Below are 19157 nucleotides of genomic sequence, written 5' to 3' on the forward strand. Positions count from 1 at the left end.
GCTGGGATTACAGGCATGAGTCACTGCACCCGGCCCCCTTGTGCTAAGTATTAAAGGGAAAAATAAAGCAAGGAAAGGGTATGAAAAGTGCCAGGGTGCATGTATGGTAGTGGAGTGGTTTGCATATCTTCTGCAAGGCTTTACAAACCACATGGCTACAGAATTGTTTCCTTCCTTCATGTTCCCAATGCACATGATGGTTTCCTTTATTACAGTATTTAACATAAGCTTAGGTACCTCCATGACAATATTTAATATAAGCTTCCGTGTTATTTATATTTGGGCTAGTTACATATATGGGTCATGCTCTGTCACGCTCTGCAACTAGAGTTGGAGTACCTAGAGGTTTTGTACCTTCAAACCCTTGCCCCAGACATGATTTACATAGCATCTGTTCACTCAGTGTTTCCTGAACTGAAAGAAAACTCTGCCCACAGAAGTCAGAATCTAATGCACCCTTGCTTCTGTTTTTCCCTTGTCTTTCTTTTCTTATACTGTTCTCTCCTTGTTTTACCCTTTTGTTTGCATCAGAGGTTTTCTCAATATTATCCTGAGAAGACACCCTTATAAATGAATTTATCTTCTACTAATTACTGCTGAATGAGAATTATCTTTCATCAAGTAATTGAAAAAAATCCTTCTGATTTCTGATGGAAACTCATTTATAAAGAAAATGCCACATTAAAGGAAACCTTCTGTGGTGTTTCGAAAATATGTTCACACATTTTTTAATACTTCACCCTTTAGGGATTGGTGGAATTGAATTCCTCTCTCCTCTACTTGAGTGTGGGCTGGGTTTAGTGACTGTTCTGAATGTGTAGAATATGGTGGAAGTGTTGATGCGTGACCTCTGAAACTAGGGGAGAAAAGGCATTGCTGCTTCCTCCTTGCTCTCTATTGAATCACTCACTCCGGGGGAAGCCAGCCACCGTGTCATGAGGACATTTAAGCAGCCCTAGAGAGAGGTCCGAAAGGTGAGAAACTGAGGCCGCCTGCCAACAGCCATGTGAGGGAGCCACCCTGGAAACAGATCTAGCCCCAGTCAAACCTCCAGATGACTGCAGCTCCAAGCGACACCTTGACTACCGCCTCACAAGAAACCCTGGGCCAGAAACACCAGGCAAAGCCAATCCTGGATTTCTGACCCACAGAAACGGCTACATAATAAATATTGTTTTAAGTCTCTAAGTTTTGAAGTAATCTGTTAGGGAGCAATCGATAATTGAGTGAGTGCTACTCTGGTACCATCGTGACATTGAGGAAGTTAATTAACCTTTCTAAGCCTTAGTTCCTCATCTGCAAATAAAGGGAGTTTGGGTCGGAGGACTCTGAGGAGTGCCAATGCTAACACCTTATTCTCTCCGAACAAAGCACTCTAGGAATAATGCAGTTTGGGTCAGCTATGTGTAAAGGGTAACGACCTTGAGCTCTCCTGGCTATTTCTGCAGATTCTGACAACAAGGGGTCATCATCTGGACCCAGAAGTACAAGCTTTGTGCTGGAAAGTGATATTCAATTTATAAAGGGATATCCAAAAATCCTACAAATGGAATATTTTATGCTTTGAGGGACTTACAGGAGGTAATATAATATGCTTTATGTGAGCGTGGTGCCTCATAGTTGACAAAGTGTTTTCATGTGTATCATTTCACTTAACCCTTATAAATCCCCATTTTACAGACAGAAAGCGGAGGCTCCAACTTGCTCCAAGTCACACGGCTACTAAGTTCCAGAGTTGAAAACTGAACCACGAATTCTTTGTTGTTAAATTCTATTTTTCATTACTTTCAGCCGCCTCCCTGATGATTTACTTATTTTATTTTGATTATAATATTAAGTTAAGCAGGCCAAGGACATTGTCTAACATGGCCACAAACCCTTGTACAAGAAGCTGCCCTGCTTATAGCTGCTGACAAGGCAGGTCTAAGGCAGTATCTTCTTCTATCACATAACGCCAGTCCCTTCTGTGCCCACAGGTGATTGGACTAGGGTGGGCACTTGGCCCATGAAAAGTAACCCTAAAGGCTGACCAGTGAAGTGACACGGCCTGGGGCAAAAAAAAGATCTGAGCTATCTTTTTGTTTTTTTTGAGACAGAGTCTCCCTCTGCCACCCAGGCTGGAGTGCAGTGGCACCATCTCGGCTCACTGCAACTCCCACCTCCTGGGTTCAAGCAATTCTCCTGCCTCAGCCTCCTGAGTAACTGGGACTACAGGCGTGCACCACCACGCCCGCTAATTTTTGCTTTTTTTTAGGTAGAAATGGGGTTTCACCACGTTGGCCAGGCTGATCTCGAACTTCTGACCTCAAGTGATCAGAAGTGAAATCCCAAAGTGCTGGGATTGCTGGCGTGTGCTACGGCGCCCAGCTGATCTGGGTTATCTTGAGAGAGCTCTTTTCCACGCAACCAAATGAATTTAACTAACGCTGGTAGGACTGATGTAAAATTAGCAAAATAAAACTGTGTGGTTATAAAGGTCCAAGAATTATAAGGGTTTTTTTTTTTATTTTAAATTTTAATTTTTTGAGATAGAGTCTCACTCTGCCACCAAGGCTGGAGCGCAGTGGTGTGATCTCGGCTCACTGCAACCTCCGCCTCCTGGGTTCAAGCAATCCTCCTGCCTCAGCCTCCCGAGTAGCTGGGATTACAGGCGTGTGTCACCATGCCTAGCTGATTATTGTATTTTCAGTAGAGACAGGGTTTCACCATGTTGGCCAGGCTGGTCTCAAACTCCTAACCTCACGTGATCCACCTGCCTCAGCCTCCCAAAGTGCTGGCATTATAGGTGTGAGCCACCACGCCCAGCTGAATCATAAGGGTTTTCTAAAACAAAACACATATACACAAAGACCTTCATGAATTCTGACAGTTAGGTAAAAAAAAAAGACCAAAACAAAACAGTTCTGTTGCCAAAGACTGCTTGTATTTTATGCCACCAAGACACAGGAAATAAGCTCCACTCTCTCACAGAACAAGCTGTGACTGGGAAATAACCAACTGTTTTTCAGTTTTTAAGAAACTGTTCCTAACTGTGCTAAAGAGGTGACAATCAGCACAGAGTCATAGGGAGACCAATTAATACTTACATCGTTCCTTAGCTCTGCTGTGGGGTTTGACAGGTTGACTGGCATGCAGCTAGGGAACAGGATCGTGAACCCCTAAATGTCAGTTGTGATGGACATAAACCAGTGCCTCACATAAGGTTTTGTTTTGGTAAGTGGTGCCCATGGAGTGGCCCTTGATCTGCCAAAACATTGGCCTTCAGAGCACCGGGATAGAGAGATACAATGTCAAGAGCACCGGGATAGAGAGATACAATGTCAAGAGCACCGGGATATAGAGATACAATGTCAAGAGTTCTGGACTAAAAATGAGGAGCTCTGGATATGATTCCCAGCTCTGTGGCTTGGACAAGCAGCTTGAACTTTCTAAGCCATGGTTATTGCATCTGCAAAACAAAAGGGTTGGACTAAAAGATTGTCAAGGTCCACTCCAGCTCTAAAATTGTGTATATGTATGATTCAGAGTCTCAAATACCTGCGATGGCTACCCACCCAGCTAGCCATTCACCTTGCACCTATGGTAGCCATGTTATCATATTACATCTACAAAAATCCCAAATGAGAAACCAAGAAACATGGTCTGGCTATAAGACAGATGTCCTTAAAATCAGAACTATTCCATAAACTACTTTATATATAGACCTGGGCACATGGCTACCATGACATATATTTTTATTCTAAAAGGGCCTGAATGGGTGACTAAAAATAAAAGAGACTTCTTTGCATAGCTCATTTATCACATATGCGTTTATAATAATTTAAAGTATTAAATGTGGCCGGGTGCAGTGGCTCATACCTGTAATGCTAGCTCTCGGAGGCCGAGGTGGGCACAATGCTTGAGCGTAGGAGTTTGAGACCAGCCTGGGCAACATACCAAAACCCTGTCTCTATAAAAAATACAAAAATTAACACAAAAATTAGCCGGGTGTGGTGGCAGGCACCTGTAATCCCAGCTACTCGGGAGGCTGAGGCAGGAGAATCACTTGAACCTGGGAGGCGAAGGTTGCAGTGAGACAAGATCGTGCCACTGCACTCTAGCCTGGGTGACAGAGTGAGACCCTGTCTCAAAAAAAAAAAAAAAAAAAGTAGCTGGCTGTGGTGGTGCCTGCCTATAATCTCGGCTACTGGGGAGGCTGAAGTGGGCAGATCAGTTGAGCCTGGGAGGTCAAGGCCGCAATGAGCTGAGATCACACCACTGCACTCCAGCCTGGGCAACAGAATGAGACCTATCTCAAAAAAACACAAAATGATACAAATAAAGTCAAATGTACAAAAATATACAAAACCCTTGCTCTTTTTTTTTTTTTTTTTCCTCCCTTCCTTCCTTTAAAAGAATCTGGAAAACCCAAGGCTTATCTAGCTTATTTCTCTCAGGTTTTCCTATAAAAACACCAGTGGTAATAGTCCTTTCTTTATTCAGCACCTCACTAAACCTCTGGATGAAGTATCTGCATTCCCCTCCGCTTTGCTTTGTGCTGAGCCCTAGAGCTTGCAGCCTGCCAGGGGTGTGCAGGTGTGTCTGGTGGATCTCAATGAGATGGATGCTCAGCTGCTGCAAAAGTTAGATAATTATTGTCATGCTCATCCTTCCTAATGGAACAATGGTCAATGTTTTAAAGCTTCCAGCCTTCTACCTCTCAGATGGGAGAGGATTTAGACCTTTGTGGTCTATCTCCCTCAGAGGATCAATGCATTTTAGAGAGAAGATCTATCAGTCCCCAGAAGGCACAGAAAGCCTAAGTGCACGTGGGAGGTTTGCACTGCATTTTAATATCTCTGAAACAGGGTGGTAAGTAGATTTTTCCTCTAAAACCCTCTCAATACCCATTTTAGAGCATTTCCTGAAATCCCCATCTGACTGCTTCCCTCGGCTCCCCTTCATCTGGCAGGCTACCGATCACGTCCCCATAGTTGCATCTTTGGGAGGGACATGCGCAGCCGTCAGGGCTGCACAGATCTCAGTGGCACTCTCACAGTGAACTGCATCAGCCCCCCAGCACAGTAGAAATGGCAGGAGGGGCACTGGACTATAAGTCAAGAGTCTGGATGGCTATCTAGTTCTGCCCCTATGTGGACAGTGATCTCCGGCAAGCCACTGACTGTCTCCGGACCTATTTCTTCATCTACAAAACAAATTTTCAAAAAAAGACCTAAAAGTATTCTTAAGATCTAACTTTGTGTTCCAATTTGCAGCGTTCCCCAGTCAGAATCACAAGGTGGAGATGCCAGGACTCAGCCTGAGTGTGGGGGAGAGTTGCTCCAGCCAGTCTGAGCTCTGTGGCCTTTTGGGGCCCCACTATTCGCTCTGCTACAGGGTTGTCATTCTGAAAGGTATTCTGCTTAAATCTCCACATTCATCTTTAATATTACGACGCCCTTGTGAAAGAAGTAAGAGGAAAGGTCTATCTCCCTCCCACTCCACCAGACAATATCCCTCGGGTTATCATTTCAGTTTCTCTTTGTACAAGTGTCTCTATGGAAAATTATCTTCTCTTCTTTTAGTGTCATTGTGCCCCAGAATACTCAGCACTGCTTTAAAAACTCATCCAAATGTCAGCCACCTTATTCAAAGTCACACACATAACCTTCTCCTCTGACCAACAACTACCGCCCAGTGATAACTTCTTCCTAACGACTTAACTAAGACAAATAGTGCTCCTCTCTCCTCCCCATCTCTTGCATCCTGTCTCTGTCTCTGCCTCTGTTTCTCTCTCTCTCTCTCTCTCTCTCTCTCTCTCTCTCACACACACACACACACACACACACACACACACACACTCTTTGGCTCTTCAATATCACCTTCCTTGGTTCCTATATCAAGGTCACTCAAAATCATCCTGCTGTGCTGAAAGAAGGCAGTGGTGAGAGAAGGTACATATGTTTTTGCCTCATGGTATATGTACTTGTATTGTCAAAAGCCAAAATGTTCTTTAATCTAATACATTTGCCCTCTTGCTTTTGTCAACAATGTGAAGACAAATTCACTTCCAACACATCAGTGGGGACCTCGAGGTTTCTCACAATTCTTTTGTTTGTTTCTTTTTCGATTCCTTACCACATTATCCTCTTCTACACCCTTTACATTCTTTACAAACTAACAAACATTTCATGAACAGAAGCTTTGCTCACTACTTTCTGAGAAAACACAGGTCATAGAATGCGAGCATGCTCATCTTCCTTCTTCTCCTATTCCTCTACTGACCAGAGAACCAGGTCCAAATCCCTCAGCATACCACATAAGGCTTCTCAGATCAACCTCTCAGTCCTTCCTACTCATCTGCTACCTAGACGGACCCTGCAATCCAAATCACACCTATGCTTTCTGATTCTCAGACAGAGCCAACATTTCCCCAACTCCCTGACCTTTATTTATGATGTTTTCTCAGCCTGGAATAGTTTCTTCCTTCCTTTCCCAAACCACACCTCTGTCATCTTCTGGAAATCTTTTTCTATCTTCAAGGCCAGTTCAAAGGCCACCTCATCCATGAATCCCCTCCATCAGCAGCTCCTGTCTGCACCATCACCACCAGCAGTTCCCAGTAACATCTCCCTACCTTTTCACTCAGCAGAATGATATTTGTATCTCTATTCCAGCACATTTTTTGCCTTGGATGGTATTTGTCTACATTCCTGTGCCTTCCACTGGATTGAAAGTATCTTCACCATAGAGACTGTGTGGTTTTAAAACATTTCTCTTGGCTGGGCATGGTGGCTCACACCTGTAATCCCAGTACTTTTGGAGGCCAAGGCGGGTGGATCACCTTAGGTAGGGAGTTCAAGACCAGCCTGGCCAACATGGTGAAACCCCGTCTCTACTAAAAATACAAAAATTAGCTGGGTGTAGTGGCGCCCGCCTGTAGTCCCAGATACTCGGGAGGCTGAGGCACAGGAATTGCTTGAACCCGGGAGGCGGATGTTGCAGTGAGCCGAGATCGTGCCACTGCCCTCCAGCCTGGGTGACAGAGTGAGACTCTGTCTTTAAAAAAAAAAAATTATCTTATGGAGTAGGTTTTCAATTATTGTCAACTGGAGTTTGCTGAAGTACATGGAAAGTGCTGTACTTCGCCTCATCATAAATTTGAAACTTCTACATCCCTGCATCCTTCATGTGAATTCTCTTATGTTTACTTTTTAAATTTCACATCTTTTTTAGCGTTTTAATTAAACTCTCTCAAGTCCTTTCAGAAATAAGTGTAGAGTGTATATTTTAAATGCCTTCTAACTTTGGGCTTTTCATTGTGGCATCTTTGGTTTTGAGGAAAATGTCTCATGACTCTTTAAAAATTGATCTGTCTTAAAATATATTTTAAATGTTAAAAAGGGCCGGGCGCGGTGGCTCAAGCCTGTAATCCCAGCACTTTGGGAGGCCGAGACGGGCGGATCACGAGGTCAGGAGATCGAGACCATCCTGGCTAACACTGTGAAACCCCGTCTCTACTAAAAAATACAAAAAACTAGCCGGGCGAGGTGGCGGGCGCCTGTAGTCCCAGCTACTCGGGAGGCTGAGGCAGGAGAATGGCGTGAACCCGGGAGGCGGAGCTTGCAGTGAGCCTCAGATCCGGACACTGCACTCCAGCCCAGGCGACAGAGTGAGACTCCGCCTCAAAAAAAAAAAAAAAAAAAAAAAAGTTAAAAAGGAAAAATACAATGCTTCTTTATGATATACAGAATAAGTTAGGAGTTATGAGTCTCAAGGATACCTTTGCTATACATTAATACTCTTCTGCACAAGATAAGTAACATCTTTTTCTGTACAAAGTAAGTACACAATGTGGAGGAGGAAACTAATTAGATATGCACAAGGGATTGCTACTAGCTATTTTTCTGGTAATATGAAATAGTATGGAGGCTGGACATGGTGGCTCAAGCCTGTAATCCCAGCACTTTGGGAGGCTGAGGTGGGCGAATCATCTGAGTTCAGGAGTTCACGACCAGCCTGGCCAACATGGCAAAACCCCATCTCTACTAAAAATACAAAAATTAGCCAGACGTGGTGGCTTATGCCTGTAATCCCAGCTACTCGGGAGGCTGAGGCAGAAGAATCACTTGAACCCGGGAGGCAGAGGTTGCAGTGAGCTGAGATTGCACCATTGTACTCCAGCCTGGGTGACAAGAGTGAAACGCCATCTCAAACAAACAAACAAAAAAAAGAGTATGGAGGGCAAAGACTTCCAAGTGCCTCCCAGAGCCCATTGTGCCCTTATTTCTTAGTAAAGAAGACTCATTTTGGGTGGCTTGGGGAGATACATTGTTACCCAGTAAAAGACTACATTTCCCTGGTTCCCTTGCAGCTATTGCAGCCATATTATCATGCTCTGGTGAATGGGATGTAACTCTTAGTGCTTGTTGCAATGGTCTTTTTAATATGGGGGATGGTACATATTCCCTTTTGCACAACCTGCTCCCTGGAACACCATCCATCTAGGATATGAGAATTAGACTAAACCGTGGGAATGGTGAAGGAATCAGTTAGAAGGAGCCGGGCGCCTGAGGACTTTGTGGATCTTCTTTACCAGTCCTAGATCGCTTACCTGCAGTTGTCTGTTATGTGAAAGAAAAACAAACTTCTCTCTTATTTAAGCCAGTGTCATCTGGGGCTTTTCTTTTGTATGCAGCCAAGCCTTCTGATCCTGATATAGATGACAGAGTCTTATGAAAGTAGACAAGGGAAGGTTGGAGATGTTTTTTAATCTCCGTGTTTTTCTATTCTGATCAGAAGAGAAAAGAAAATTCAAAAGCAGCTTGGATCAAAGAACCATATCTCATTGACAAAGCAGACAGAGAGTGAGGGGAATGCCAGAGAGCTAATTATCAGTGCTCAGCCAACAGCAATGCCTGCGACACGCCTGCTCTGAAACGCAAGTGACCAGACAGATTGAAGCAGACTGAAGGGGCACGTTTTCATATCAGGTCGTGCTGTAGCACTCTTGGAATACTCAAGTACAGCTGGTATAAGCAGAGCCCAGAAAGCCTCTGTCTAAAAGAAAAGATGAGAAACAAGCCGTAAATTGGTGTAAGAAATGAATACAGGGAAAACTTGGAGTGACTGATGATGACTGAGTTTTGTGAGCATATCTCTACATAATCTTTTCCCAAATTTATTTCATTTGATATATTTTAATATATTCAAGAGTGTTTACAAGTTGCTGGTGTTTAAAAAAAAAACAAAAAAAACTTCTTTATAGGAAATATCCCCCCATCCACCTCATTGACTATACAATCATGTACTGTTTTTTTATTTTAATTTTTGTATTTTTTGAGTCAGGGTCTCACAGACAGAAACAGAGCCATGTTTAGTTTAGGATTTATTATTCCCCACTACTCAGGTAAGACCCTTCTGAGTACTCTTTCTGATTCCTGGGAATTTGAGATTTTTTTACTCTGCCTGGGAACAGGCATTCCACCTCTCCCTGCACTGACATCTGGAAACTCAAAGCAGTAAGCTGGGGTATTTGTAGGGTTCGGTTGGTTTGCTTATTGTCTCTCAGGGATCACACTGTCCTTGTTGTCTCATGTCCAGTGTCGTGAAAATTATTGTTTCTTATATTTTGCCCATTAAAAAAATTGTTTCAGGCCGGGAAGTAAATCTGGTTCTTACTTCTCTATCTTGGCTAGAAGTAGACACCTCATATCTTCCTTTCTTCCCACAACTTCCTCTCCTTCCAATTTGCTTATTCAGGTACTCAGACCTTTCATTCACCCCACTAGACCTCCAGTTCATAGAGCCCTTTACTTTCTCCCAATCCATCAATACTCTCTCTTCATCGCTTTCCTTCATATGTAGCTTAGATGCCATGACTCATTTTTATTTTTTATTTTATTTTATTTTACTTTAAGTTCTGGGATACACGTGCAGAATGTGTAGGTTTCTTACATAAGTATACGTGTGCCATGGTGGTTTACTGCACCTGTCAACCCATCATCTAGGTTTTAAGCCCTCTGTGTATTAACTATTTGTCCTAATGCTCTCCCTCCCCTAGCCCCCCATGCCCTGACTGGCCCCAGTGTGTGTTGTTACCCCTCCTGTGCCCATGTGTTCTCATTGTTCAACTCCCATTTATGAGTGAGAACATGCGGTGTTTGGTTTTCTGATAAACGAACCAATTTTAACTAAAGTTCATACAATATTCAGATTCCCTGTTTTTACTTAATACTCTTTTTCTCTTCCAGAATCCCATTCAGGATGCCATATTACATTTAGTATGTCATCTTAGAATCTTCTTGGGTGTGATAGTATTTCAGGATTTCCTTGCTTTTGAATATATTGAGTTTTGGTAAGGTCTTTCATAAAATATTTCTCAATTGGAATGTGTCTGTGTTTTTCTCATGAGTAGACTGGGGTTATGGATTTGGGGAGGAAGACCACCGCCACATCATATCAAGGGTGCGTGCTATCAACATGACTTCTCACTGTTGATGTTTGACGGAGGTAACCTGTTGATGATAACCTGACTGAGGTAGTGTTTGCCAGATTTCTCCACTGTGAAGTTACCTTTCCCTCCCTTTCACACTGTACGCTTTAAAAATGAGTTACTATACACAGGCCAGAGTTAAAAAGTGGGGAATTATGCTTCACCTCTTGGAGAGTAAAGTGCATGGCTCATTTTAGTAAGGTTCTTGCCAGTGTCCTTAATGTCCTTGGACTTTTCCACTCACTTAACCCAGCTGATTACATGACATATGCTCAACAGTTTTTTGTTTTTGTTTTTGTTTTTGACACAGGGTCTCACTTCTCCCATCACCTGGGCTGGAGTGCAGTGGTGCGATGTTGGCTCACTGCAGCCTCAACTTCCCAAACTCAGGTGACCTTCCCACCTCAGCCTCCTGAGAAGCTGGAACTACAGGTGTGCTCCACCACGCCAGGCTAATTTTTTTTTTGTATTTTTAGTAGAGATGGGGTTTTGCCATGTTGCCCAGGCTGGTCTCAAACTCCTGGGCTCAAGCAGTCTGCTCATCTCAGCTTCCTAAAGTGCTAGGACTATAGGCCTGAGCCACCGCACCTGGCCTTGCTCGATATATTTTTAAATGAATGGATAAATAAATGAGAGAGAAAATAGAGCATATATGTTAATTTCTGAAAACATCTTTGCCTATATTTCAAGCTAAATAATTTTTAAATTATTTTTTATTTTAATTTTTAGTAGACAGAAGATCTTGCTATGTTACCCAGGCTGCTCTTGAACTCCTGGACTCCGGTGATCCTACCACCTTGGCCTCTCAAACTGTTGGGATTACAGGCATGAGCTACCATGCCCAGCCATAAATAATTTTTTAAAAATTACTATTTTACAGTATCTATGTCTCTTTTATCAGTATAGATAATAATTATGTATATAATTATATACAAAATTAGGTTATTATTTATATATAAATATGTTTTCTCCAATTCAACATTACTTAGGATGTGTATTTGTTTATTTTTTTCCCCATAAAAGTCATGGAATTATTGGTAAGAACTAAGCAAATAATAGGAAAGTATATGATTAAAAAAAGAAGGAAATTTAGAAATCAGTTTCTATTACTTTCCATTGTTACAGATTAGGAAACAGTTTTTTTTTTCTTTTGTTCTGTTTTGGAGACAGAGTCTCCCTCTGTCACCAGGACTGCAGTGGTGCGATCTCAGCTTACTGCAACCTCCGTCTCTCAAGCAATTTTCCTGCCTCAGCTGCCTGAGTAGCTGGGACTACAGATGTGTGCGACCCCGCCTAGCTAATTTTTTGTATTTTTGGTAGAGACGGGGTTTCACCATGTTGGCCAGGCTGGTCCCGAACTCCTGACCTCAAGTGATTCACCCACCTCAGCCTCCCAGCATGCTGGGATTACAGGTGTGAGTCACCATGCCCGACCTAGGAAAAAGGTTTGGATAAGAGACGATTGGGCTAACACATTTTTCAAAGCTCATATAGCTGATCAATAGCAGAATTAGGATCAAAGCTAAATTTCCTGATTCCAACCCAGTGTTCCACGCCATTACAGTGCTACATTTTCTTCCCCAGGTCTGCTTGTGTCCATTACTCTGTTTGCAGATAATCCGAATGTGTTTTACAGTCGAATTTGCCCTGGCAATGATACCACAAGCTACATAATAATGGAGTAACTATGTGATTTCTAGAGCAATGTCATGCAATCTTATAGCATTACTTACAAGAGGTGACATGACACATGTGGTATGTTCTTACACTTATGTAAAACATGCTTTGCAACATTGGTCAGTGACTCTGCTATTGGGGATTCAGTAAGTTCACTTCCCTACCATGCATCATCTACTGTGTAGAGAATCTTATGCCAGATGCTAATAGAGAACTCCACTGCTTAGCATATGAATAATGTAATAAATTAAGCTCTAAGAGAAGAGCTCATGTCCCACTAGACTCATCAGGTCATTATACCCTAAAAATTGGTTCCCTAAGTCTGGAAAAAGTTCCAAGAAGAACAAGGTTTCTTACCTTTATATTTTAATTAAATATAAACATTACCACTGACCCCTGTATATGGCACCTAATGTTCATGGACAGGGGTGAGTAGAAATCAGGGTAGTAGGATTGATATGGTTTGATTGATATGGTGTCCCTGCCCAAATCTCCTGTTGAATTATAATCTCCAATGTTGGAGGCGGGGCCTGGTGGGAAGTGATTGGATCAGGGAGGTGTTTCTCATGAATGGTTGAGCACCATCCCCTTGGTGCTGTTCTTGTGATAGTAAGTTCTGTGAGATTTGGTTGTTTAAAAGTGGGTGGCACCTCCCCCCCTCACTCTCTCTCTTCCTCCTGTTCCTGCCATGTAAGTTTCCTGAGGCCTCCCTAGAAGCCCAGCAGATGAGAGCATCATGCTTCCTGTACAGCCTGTGGAACCATGAGCCGATTAAACTTCTTTTCTTTATAAATTACCCAGTCTCTGGTATTTCTTTATAGCAATGTGAGAACGGACTAATACAAAGATTAACAGAAAGCAAACCACGAGCTAAACATAAATAACACTACTTCAATGTGTAAGTTTGAAATCCACATACACAAATCTGTTGAGTAGAGCCAAAATTTGAAAATCTATTTGAGTTAAAGCCAAAATATAAATATTGGAGTCCAGATGTAAATTATCTGCAAGTATGATTTGATGTTAACTGTTAAGGTAGTCATTCTGACACTCACCAAATATTTACACCTTCTGGATATATAACTTAATTGCTTTTCCTGGGCTCCTTGTGATTGAGAAGGACCATGTGACTAGTTCTGGTCATTGGTGTTATTTCCAGGTTGGAGCATTTAATTGTGGGAGTAAGAGCATTCAGAATTATCTTTCTGTCTGGGATGGTAACTGGCAACTTTAGAAGTTGGTTCATCAGCCAGAGAGTCCCTGAGGGCCTATAATGAACACAGCCCCCTGCTATGGATAAAACTACATTACAACCATGTAGTGTTAACAAGAAGTAAGTCCTTGTTGTTTAAAGCCACCAATATTTTCAGAGTTGTTACCATAGCAAAACTTGGCTTATCCTGACAGATATATTCACTTTTGTTCTCAACTGAATTGTCTTGGGGATGAGTATTGGTAGGAGTCTGGGAACTTGAACTTTGAAAGAGTGGCAGGAAAAATAAAGTTAAGAAAGGGAGAGAGTTATAATGGGACCATACTAAGACAAATACAAACTGAACGCAATTATAGCCGACTTACTGGATTTTATTATTGTTGTTACTACTACTATCATGATTATTACTAGTAGTTCTTAAAACACCCTGGCTTGTAATCCTAGCACTTCGGGAGGCCGAGGATTACCTGAGGTCAGCAGTTTGAGACTAGCCTGGGAAACAGTAGGACCCCATTTCTACAAAATTACAAAAATTAGCTAAATGTGATGGTACATGTCTGTAGTCCCAGCTACTCAAGAGGTTGAGGCAGGAGGATCACTTGAGCCCAGGAAGTCAAGGCTGCAGTGAGCTATGATCACACCACTGCACTCCAGCCTGGGCAACAAATAAACAAACAAAAACAACCTGAAGATGACTGCCATTACATCCAATGACTCATCTTCGGTGTTGGATAGAGATAAAAAGGGAGGCAAGATCATTCTAACTTTTGGGCCTCTCAGGATAATGCAATAGCTATTCCTATCCTACATGGTATGAATTTTGTTCCCTGAGTATTGATATTTTATCTCTCCCAAATGGACTATATGATTCTTCTAATTAAGGATATTTTCTTTTCTTTTAATGTATTTTTGGAACAGTCCTAAAGCTCATTAAAATCAAGCTGAAGACCAGCTTCACTTGCAACCAGGGAATGGCATTAGACGCCACTGTTGACCATTTCTTGGGCTGACTCACAATAGATGGATTGATTCTTACATTTTCATTTCTGGAGCTTCAGGAATGTTGAATGAGATGGGGGTGGGGTAGGGCAGAGAGAAGTGCATTTGCAATCAGCAGTCTTTGGGACTTCAGTCTTTCTCACTGGTAACCAACTCAGTGAAGCAAACCAAATGAGGGACATTTTTCAAATCTGACTTCTCATAGCAGTTGTTTCTTTCTTTTTTATTTGACATGTGCCCTGTTGGATTGATTCTCTTATTCATTGTTCTTGGCCCTTGATGCTTTCTTTTTTCAATCTTCCCATTTCCCATTCTTAATTAGAAATGATCTACAGGGCCCCAGAAGTTAAATCGTGCATTTAAAAGCTCATTGCACAATAAAACTGTTGAGAGAAGAGTTGGCATTTATTGGAATTATTTGAATTGTCAGTGACCAAACCACCCTGTAGTTCCCATATCTGGCTGTGCACCTGGGTTCTACTGTCCACTTTGATTATGGCCTTAGAGCTTCTTTGCTACCTGAAAACCTAGCAAAGAAGCTCCAAGGCTATAATTTGCTAGGTTTAACAGGCCCTACCTGTTAAACGATCCTGGCCCTCGATCCTGGATTTGAGTTTTGCCTACCAGATCATGCATCGGACCTGTCTTCTACTCTTGCATCATCAAGAACTGGAAATCAAGTAGCATGCTCCTTGTTTTTGTCAAGTATAATATCATTCTAAAGAACTTCCTACTCTTCAGCACTGCAACGGGGGAGGTCCTCATCTACCAGTCTTGTTGCACTAAAGATGGGAAGTTTTTCTCTCTGTGTTTCTGTACACTAAGGAGACTGCACTTGCTGTACATGCTATGTAATTGTAGCTGCATTATCTACAATGTGTCAGATACTAGCACTGGTACCGGGGATATCGCAGTGAAGAAAGCAGACAAGAATCTCCCTACCCTCATGGAACTTACTCTGTGGCAATTACCAATTCGGGTACTAGTATGATTTGACATGAATTTTATAAAACTATACTCGTTTTTAATCCGGCTACTTCCATGTAAGTTCAAAAGTTTTTGCAATCTACAGATGAGTCTGAGTCATGTTCAAAATTAAATTTTTATCAGGATAGGACAAAAAGATGGTTGACCTATACAGGCATGTTTACAGCCCCCCTGCTGAGCACAAGTATAGATCCAAGAAAATAGAAAATAACCAAGTATCACATTTGATTTCTCATGGCCACATAGAGAATGTGATTTTGTTTGCCATTATATTACTTGGCTCCTATAACAAGACCTGAGTTGGAATGAACCTGCCCCAGTTAGCCCTTATCTGGAAAGGCTAACCAATACCATCTTAGACTAATTTTTCAACATACCAACGGCAGGCAACCTCCTGAACTTAGTCATGCAATGTATCTCTCTAGAGATAACCTTAGCATTAGATGGTAACTATTACACAATGAAGGGGAGGGTGGGTGTGTGTGCCGGGAGTTTGAGCTCCCCTCCCATCTGGCTTCAACTTTAAAAGCTTGTCTCTTGAGGGCACAGTGAGGCAGTTGGGAGGACACAGACAGATTCTCCTTAACTCTCAAGTCTGCTGCATAAATTTGATGAGTCTTGTGGGGTCTGGGGAGAGGACACGCGGAAGCTACATTTACTCACAACTGTGACTGAGCCATCTTCCTGCTGTCAGGGACTCAGACCTAGGTTGAACATACCCATTACTTGGGCACAAGGAACCAAGCAATAGGTATACTCTATATGAATTACTATCCCAAGACTGTAGCAGGAATTCCTGCACCTCTTCACTGGGTCCCCTGGGGTCCTGTCCTATTTGTGATAAAGCAAACCCAGATTTTCTCTGTCTGTGTACTAGTTACCATGGTGGGTCTCCATGCAGGCATTGTTGGAAACCATGCTTCCTGCTGCTACTGAAACTTTATCAAACTAGACTGGAGGGACCATACAGTCTGCTGGGAATCAGGGGGAAGTAACCAAAGGGAATTAATATTTTTAAATCTCTTAGGGACAAAATAAATACCTGTCACACTATTCAGAATCTGCAATGCCTCTTTAAGCTTCCCTTGATTTACGAATAGTGTATGAATAGTACGAGTTCTTGGCTCCCAGATTCACAAAGAACTTGGACCAAACCTTGATTTGTTTTCGAGAATCTTGCCATGTGAACTTGAAGGATGTTTAACCATACCATAAGTGAGGTCATCACCACTTTGAATGGAATCTAGGTTCTTCAAACCTAGGCTGATGTCATATCAGAAAGGCTTCTCTTGACTGCTGGTAAAGGATGGGGGAATAGTCTGAGGTTCTCACTTGACTTCTGGGGCACATTTCTGGGCACACTCTTTGCTCCAGTGGAGGCATGAAGACTGGGGCAGAGGCTATCTTATCTGAGAGTTCCTACTTGCTCCTAGATAAAACTGCTCCTCCCCAATGCATTTTTTTCTTTTTTTTTTTTGAGACGGAGTTTTGCTCTGTCGCCCAGGCTGGCGTAGCACAATCTCAGCTCACTGCAACCTCTGCCTCCTGGGTTCAAGTGATTCTCCTGCCTCAGCCTCCTGAGTAGCTGGGACTACAGGTGTGTGTCACCACACCTGGCTAATTTTTCGTATTTTTAGTAGAGACGGGGTTTCACCGTGTTAGCCAGGATGGTCTCGATTTCCTGACCTTGTGATCCTCCTGCCTTGGCCTCCCAAAGTGCTGGGATTACAGGTGTGAGCCACCGTGTCCAGCCAATCTTCATGCTTTTCGTGGGGAGTATAAAGAGAGACTTATAAAATCTTGTGTATGTTTCTTGCAAAACCCTTACCTCTCCATTCCCTCCAAAACTCACAGACTCATTACTACTATCTGCCTTGAGATCATCTGGATGAATTTCCTAGTGTTCTGTAGCCCTGATTGTGTCAGTCATCAAATCTTAGTTTCTCCCTGCACTCCTTCCTCATCTCCTGCACTCCCTACATTCCTTTGTAGCTATATTTTTCACCATAACATGTATAATCATCTAACATTTTATATATTTTACTTATTTATCTGTATTTCCACCAGAATATAAACTCCATGAGGGCAGGAATTCTTGTTTGTGGTTTTTGTTGTTGTTCTCTTTTTCCTGTCTAGAATAGTGCCTGACACATAGTAGGTATCTAATAAATAGCTGTTGGATGAATAAATGAATGAATGTGATGGATACCCAGTACTTATTGAGAGTCACTAATTATTAGCAATACACATTCTCTTGTTTTGGAGACATAACCCCTTCATTGGCCTCTGGAGGAGGTATTGGCCATTTCTATAGTCTCTAATAGTGGAGGGACTCTCCAGAACCCCAATCATTATACTATTTTGGACATAACCCTTATAGCCCTTCTCATGTCAAACATTTACCAAAGATGTGATAGTGGTGCTACTCTATCTAACCCTCCACATCCTTACTTCTCCCACCCCTACTCCCATATGCATTATTACTGTTATTACTATTATTATTATTATTATGAGACAGGGTCTTGCTCCATTGCCCAGGCTGGAGTGCAGTGGTGTGATCTTGGCTCACCACAGCCTCTGCCTCCTGGGCTCAAGTGATCCTCCTCCCTCAGCCTCCCAAGTAGCCGGGACTACAGGTGTATGCCACCGTGCTGGGTAATTTTTGTATCTTTTTGGTAGAGATAGGGTCTCGCTATGTTGGCCATGCTGGTCTCAAACTCCTGGACTCAAGTGATCTGCCCACCTCAGCCTCCCAAAGTGCTAGGATTATAGGCATGTGCCACCCACCTGGCTCCATATGTTTTTTTATAAGACTTTTAATCGAGAAAAATAAGTTATCCAGATTTTTTACTACTATAGCCAAATTAGAGGTCTGAGGCATGTTGGGAAACTGGCATGTGTTGATGATCTAAGCAATCATCTTTGAATGACCATCACACTCACTGGGCTCATTATTTTCTCACTTTAATTTCTGAATCATTCACTCCTGCCATGAAGCCAGAAATGCCGGGTTGATGGCTTGATGGCCTGTCCTGGAAGGCTGTGCCTGTGTGTAACCCTACAAGCAACATTTTGCTGTGCCATTAAGCTGAAATGTCATCACTTTTATTCTACATCAGCCAATCAATCAAGCACTGCAAGGACCATCCCCCCCCCCCTTAATGACTTATTCCATCTCGAAGCCTGCCTATGTGGTTTTGCAGGATAGAAAGAGAGTACTTAGATCATTTGTGTTGGCCTGGCTTTGAGGGGTTATATCTGTGGCTCTCCTACAAGTTTGTTAGTTGAATAGTCCCAGAAATACCAAAACATAAAGCAATAGGTCAGCATCCTCAATAGCAAATGAGAACACAGGAGAGTCTGAGAAGTACAAAGTCTCCTATTTTCATTGCTAACTTCCAGCTGGCCTTGGAGAAGCTCAATTGTGTCAATCAATTTTATCAACCACTTGCTTTTCTCAGGGCCAAGATCCCAGGCAAGTCCTCGTGAAACTGTGAGACACCAGAGCAACACTCAGAGTGCTATACTTACAGGTCACTCTCAGAGTGAGAGTGCCACACCAATAAAATCTAAACTCTCTTTCTACATCAATTATTTTTTATCCCACCCCCATCCTGGTACTTCCCTTTACTCAGATGCATGCCATAACAACCACTCAGCAGAACTCAGCACAGCCAAATCTAAAACCTCCACTTTATGTTAGGTATAAAGCCGATTAGAAGGTCACCATTAATAGGTAACAGAATCACTGGACATCCTTACAGATAGAATAACATTCCTTATTCCACCATCCCAGAAACTCAAAAG

At 42.5% G+C, this 19157-nt stretch overlaps 1 long non-coding RNA gene across 1 annotated transcript; it reads left to right on the forward strand.

The window, feature by feature from the left end:
- The first annotated feature begins 920 nt into the window (after positions 1–920).
- Positions 921–9898, forward strand: LOC117083393. Its single transcript, XR_004437066.1, has 3 exons — positions 921–974; positions 5256–5393; positions 8779–9898. It is a non-coding gene; the product is annotated as an uncharacterized LOC117083393 (long non-coding RNA).
- The last annotated feature ends 9259 nt before the right edge of the window (positions 9899–19157 follow it).

Source organism: Trachypithecus francoisi, unplaced genomic scaffold (assembly GCF_009764315.1).
Source record: "Trachypithecus francoisi isolate TF-2019V2 unplaced genomic scaffold, Tfra_2.0 Lachesis_group0, whole genome shotgun sequence".
Taxonomy (NCBI): domain Eukaryota; kingdom Metazoa; phylum Chordata; class Mammalia; order Primates; family Cercopithecidae; genus Trachypithecus; species Trachypithecus francoisi.